This window comes from Trichechus manatus, unplaced genomic scaffold (assembly GCF_000243295.1).
Source record: "Trichechus manatus latirostris isolate Lorelei unplaced genomic scaffold, TriManLat1.0 scaffold00007, whole genome shotgun sequence".
Lineage (NCBI taxonomy): Eukaryota > Metazoa > Chordata > Mammalia > Sirenia > Trichechidae > Trichechus > Trichechus manatus.
Window position 1 is genome coordinate 15514213 of NW_004443943.1, and position 5486 is coordinate 15519698.

Genomic DNA, 5486 nt, shown 5'->3' on the forward strand with positions numbered 1-5486 from the left:
TTAGGTCTCAGGTGGAACCTGAGAAGGTTAAACAATCTATTCCAGAGTTGGTGAGAAGAAAATTCTTCAGTGTCATGAAGAATAGGGAGTATCTCATAGAAATGAACTAACGTTGCTTCCGAGACAGACAACGAGAAAAGTTCACATTTTTCTCACCCGGAAAACAGATAGCTACTAAAGAAAGGGAACAAGTTCATATGCAAACACATTTTGGAGGATTTATCAACAGATATTGAAAACCAAGACTTTTAAATACTGATTTTAAGAGCATGTTCATATACCTTTTAGAAGTTGGAGAGTGTTACGGATTGAATTTTGTCCCCCAGAAAGATGTGTTGAAATCCTAATCCCTGGTGCCTGTGAACATGATCTTGTTTGGAAATAGGGTCTTTGAAGATGTTATCAGTTAACAGAAGGGCATACTGGTGTAGGGTGAGTCCTAATCTAATCATAGTGGAGTCCTTATAAAAGACTAGAAAAAACACAGAGAGACAGACAGAGGGAAGACAACCCTGTGATGCTACCACAAGCGAAAGAATGCCTGGGGTTACCAGAGGCAGGGAGACACATGAAACGATCTTCCTCTACAGTGTTTGGAGAGAACATATTGCATTCAGACTACTAGTCTCCAGAAATGTGAAACGAATTTCTGCTCTTTAAAGCCACCCAATTTGTGGTTCTTTGTTACAGCAGCCCTAAGAAACTAATACAGTTGGATATTTTTTTTCCCACGGGCCTGTATTCAGATACTGTTATGGCTCTAGGTCAAGGTGTCTCAACCTCGGTACTATTGACATTTGGGACAGAGGAGTCTGGGTTGGGGGAGGCTGTCCTGTGCATGGCAGCGTATTTAGTAGCCTCCCTGGCCTCTGCCGGTAGATGCCAGTAGCATCCCCTCAGTGGTAACGACCAATAATATCTCCTGACATTACCACCTGTTCCCTGGGAAGCAAAAATCACTTCCAGTTGAGAACCATGGCTGTAGAAAAATCGTGTAACCTCTCTGGGGGGCTTCAGATTTTTCACTATGAGGGGGTAAAGGTGACATTCATAGCAGTGGAATCAGAGAAGACTATATAAGAAGCGATACAGATAAAATTAAATATCTATTTAGAAAAAATAATTTGGATTCAATGCCACCTTATACTGAAAAATAAATTTCAAATTCTCTAGGGTTCTAAATTTAAGAAAAAATGTAAGAATATGGAAATATATATAAAAAATATTTTTTTATAACTTTGAGGTAAGGAAGACCTGTCAAAGAAAAACAGAAAACCCAGAAGCTGAAAATGAAAACATCAAGAGATTCAACTCCATAACATTTTAACATTTCTGTATGATTAAATAATCCTAAAAGGAGGGGAGGGGGACGATAAGCCAAAAGGGATTTTCTGAGGAGAAGGGAAAATATTTGCAACATATATATCAAACTGAAGATGAATAGCCATAAAAAATAAAAGGCCCAATTAAATCTTTAAATTTAAAGAAAAATAGAAAACAGGCTAGTAATTTTAAAAGGCAATTTAGGAAGGAAAATCAAATGGCCAAAATGCATTAAATATGTCATTATAATTCATTATAACTCAGGAAAATGCAAATTAAAACTACAATGAGATATTCTGATCCTATTAGACTGGGAAAATTAAAAAGGTTTATGAAGTGCAGAATTGGCAAAGGAAGGCGTGGAGAAAGAGTCATGCTCAAGCCCTATTATGAAGAGTTATGTTGGTTCAATCTTTCTGGGGGCAGTTTAGCAGTAGCTGTCAAAATGTAGACTGTGCATAATCTCTCACCAGGAGTTGACAACTATAAACCTATCCTAGATAAGTACTCTTCCTTGAATAGAACATTCTCAGATACAGATTCACTCAGAAGGCCAGCCAAGTTCAGTTTAAAATAGAAGTCAAGGCAGGACCATGACCAGGCAGAGGGTGGCATATCCACCAGATGTGGCCAAGTGGTTGGCATCCCTCTAATCCTCCCACCTTCTGGCCAATAGGCGCTAAATGAACATTTCATTACACCAAGAGATAATCAGGTGATTTTCACAGAAATCAGCACAATGCAATCATTTACAGGGAAGGCGATCCCTAAGACATGGCGCAGGACCAGGCAATGTTTCGTTCTGTTGTACATAGGGTCACTGTGAGTCGGAACCGACTTGACGTCACCTAACAACAACCTGAGGAGCTTATTTATAGGTTCCCAAATTACCTGAGAAACCAATGATAAATTCCTTCATAACTAAGAAAGTTGCTTGCTGAATGTAGAAATAAAGCAAGGGAGGGGGGTGATGGACAGAGGGGTACTGATCCAGCCTGTGGAGCAGCCTGAGGATTCACTCTTTTCCAACAGAAATTTCTCATTTTGTGAAGGAATCATTGTGTTCCCCAGGTTAATGCCTACAACTTTATTAGTCTAATTCCTTCCCCATTTCTGTTATATCTAAAATGTCTTTAACTCTCATAAATGGCCTCAAAACAAAATTTATTTTCATTCACTTTAATTAAAAAGATACATATGTGCATTCCCTAAAATAACTTTCTGGAGATATATGTTATGAAACCAAACCAAAAATATTAGAGTTATAGATCTCAGACTTGTTGAGAATCACCAATCTATGGACCAGATAGCAGAATTCAAAATATGTGAATGGAATTACAAGATTTAGTCATCCTTGAGCCATAGCCGGGCTCTAAGGTAGACTAGCAATATCTCTCACTGTGTGGTTCTTAGGTTGCGTACGCTGTGTCCATGGAGCCCAAAAGTTCTGTGGATGGGCTCCCTTGAAAAAAATATGAAATTTTGTGTAGATTTGCATATGTACATTTTTCAGAGAAGAGGGTTTACAGTTTTCATCAGCTTCTGCAAAGATTATATAACTCAGAAATGTTTAAGAACACTTGTATGAACACTGATCTGTAGTCTGTGTGTTCTGAAACCAAAAACAGATTGGAAAAAATACTTTCAGCTCATGCATACCACCTGGGAAATGTTTTTTCATTGTTTAATTAGTTAAGTTTTGAAAGGAATCATTTCCCGTATCCAAATAGAGTCAGTCCTTAATAGTTGGATCCCATCAAGGCTGGTGTTATTTTTCTACATGTCATGGTTCAAAGAAAAAGCAAAAGCAACTCAGGAAGCAGATTTTAGGTGAGCTTTACTGAGCACCTTGCGTAATGGGTGGAAATTTCTGAAGCTGATCTTGACAGCTATTTCTCTCCTCCTTCTTTCCTTCAGGTTATGTAATGTTTCCACTTTTACAGTTTGTTTTCTTTCTTACTCTTGTTTTACTGTTTTTATTTTGTCCTGTTTTATTTTTGTTTTTTAGCTGTTTCCATTTTTACAGTTTTTACACACTGTGTATCTATGAATAGGGACACATGATATTTTATTTATTTTTTTTAAAAAAGTTTGTCCTTCCCCTTTCTCCTAGTTGACCTGTTGCCTTGCTGTAACTTGATATTAACTGATTTATAGATTGTGAACACTAGGGGAGAGCATTTTCTTAATTTCAAGTTGTCCCAAAAAACCCACTGCCGTCGAGTCAATTCCTACTCATAGCAACCTTATAGAACAGAGTAGAACTGCTCTGCAGGGTCTGCAAGCCTGTAAATCTTTACTGAAGCAGACTGCCACGTCTTTCTCCCACAGAATGGCTAGTGAGTTCAAACCGCCAACTTTTCGCTTAGGGGCTGAGCACTTTAACCACTGCGCCACAAGGGCTCCTTACTTCAAGATGTCAGAGGACTTTAAATCCTCCTGTTTTAAAAGCACATTTTAAAGTTTCTTGACAGAAACCTCTCAAGATAAACAACCCCAAGTTGAAGGTCACGTTGGCACATTTGGGTCCCTTACCTCTCTTGATAATGCCTCTGATGTTTTCCACGGGCTGGGGTTGCTAAGGTGATAAGGGCATTGTTAATATTCTGCAGTGAATAAGAACTGTGTTTCTTTAACATTGGTTCAAAATGTAGCTCTTTGAGCTGGCCTTGGGATGTCGCTTTGTCTTCTTCCAAAACACTAGTTGTGAACTCATAAAGTTACTCAAGAATCTGACGGCCAAAATTGGATGCTATCTTCTCTGCATTGTGCTTGGTACCCAAGGAGGTCACAGCTGCTGAAGGCTGAAAATAAAGGGAAAGTCATTCTACTACCAAAAACATAAGACTCTTCCTAATCAGCTTATTGCTATCAACTCTCTCATTACTAAATCTACATAATATTCACAAGTATATTAATCCAATGTGGAAATTGAGATCCTACTTGAACATATCAGAGCAAACGTGAGTAGATTATAGTTCCCAAATTTGTAATGAAATCATCGAGAATTGTTCTGAATTTTAAATCCAGGAGAGAACTTTTAAAAAAGACAGTTCACAGAGATTGAGAGCATTGTTTTCTGGTAGTAGGTTAAGTTTCATCCCTGAATGGGGAAGAGTGCATTGGAATGTTCGTTTTGTTCCATGTGGTGAAACTATCAAACAGCAAATTTAAAATATCTGAATTTTAGTTCTGGCCTTGCCACAATCTAGCTAAATAATACTGGGCAAGTCATTTAACACATTTTCACATTTACTAACATGAAAGCACCAAATGAGATATTCTTCTCTTCTGGCTATAGCATTTTAAAATCCTAAAATGTCAACAGTGGGAGCCAAAGTTCTTTCCTAGAATTTTTTTTTCTTTTCCCTGACTTCAGAGTGAGCTCTGGGGAACTGAGGACAAACGTCTCTGCAGAGTGTTTGACAAGTTCTGCCTCAGCTCCTCTAATTAGGTCAAATCCCATGTATGATAGGCACACATCAAAACAACAATGGTGGGAATGTTCCATTTAGTCCGGATAAGAACCTCAGGGTTAACTCATCACACTTGTCCAGCCAGCCCGGAGTGGGTGAGGCTGAGTCACGCGGGCAGGTACTTTCTTAAAAGACTCACCATTCCAGTTTCAGCTTCAACTCTTTTACAAACCGCACTCCAAGTCTGCCAATTGGCATGGCTGCTTTTACTCAGTTCTGAAGAGCTGAAGTAAACAGTAGAGACATATTTTACTTTAAATGATAATTTTTCTTAAATTCTAACACATTCTTTACTGAAAATGGGAATAAGTCTACCCACCTGGCTTGTTCAAGTATTACTAGACTTAAGAATTGCTCACATGTCCACACAGCCAATGAACTGGGATGTTTAGTTCATGAAAATAGGCAACAACTCACTATTTTAGATTTGCCGATGATTTAATTACCAGAAATCGATCTAATCAATCTCTCAGCAATTAACTACTGATTAAAACTCAAAATAAAACTTTGTACATCTCTATTTAGTTGAACTAGATAGAAGTGGCCTTAATCATAGAAGATCCATTTTCTTCTAATTAATATTCTCACTCATCACTAAAAATAGAAAGTGTCCTTAAAATTGTTGATGTTTTAAATAAAAATACTTGTCACTACGTTGATCTTCAACCAAAGGACAGTGATTATTGA